The following is a 665-nucleotide window of genomic DNA, read 5'->3' as shown; positions in this document are numbered from 1 at the left end:
AGCTGCTCCTTCCCAGCTGTGACGGCTGCTCACTGTGCACACGGAGTGGGCTGGAGGTTTGCACCAGGGTTTGCATTAACCGCAGACATCTCACACCCCGTGTCTCTCCCACAGTCCCACCAGGCCATGTCCTCTGGGCTCAGGCTGGTCGTGCCCAGGTGCACGGTGCTGCAGGAGTCGTCTCTAGATGCTGAACGGCCCCTGCACCTCCTCGTTGTGGCAGGTTGTGAACAAGTCACATATCCCTGTCCCTCACTTCAGTCCCTTCCCAGGCACATGGTGGGGTTGGTTTATTGAGCTGCTGTTGAACGTGAATTGGAGGCTTTGCAGAGGTACAAATCCCTCCCCAGACACCCACCCCTGGAGATCGCATGGGGGCCAGGAGGAGTCTCAGGAAGTGGGAATTTTTTCCCTCTGTCTGTAGCAGGGTGGGAGGTTTAGGAGGCGTCTGTTAACTCTGGATTTGGAAACGGACAGGGGCGCACGTGCATTTGTGTGTGCCTGTGTGTGTGCATATGAGTGTCACTGTGGGGGGGGTGTAAGTGTGTGTGCTATGTGCGGTGCCAGGAGACGGGAAGCAGAGGGCACTGCCCACACGGTGCGCCTGGCCCAGCACCGCCAGGCAGGGGAGCCTGCATTGGAGGCAGGGCCGTGGGGGCACCTTC

This window comes from Alligator sinensis, unplaced genomic scaffold, assembly GCF_000455745.1.
Source record: "Alligator sinensis unplaced genomic scaffold, ASM45574v1 scaffold1645_1, whole genome shotgun sequence".
NCBI lineage: Eukaryota > Metazoa > Chordata > Crocodylia > Alligatoridae > Alligator > Alligator sinensis.
This window is presented reverse-complemented; position numbering follows the sequence as displayed.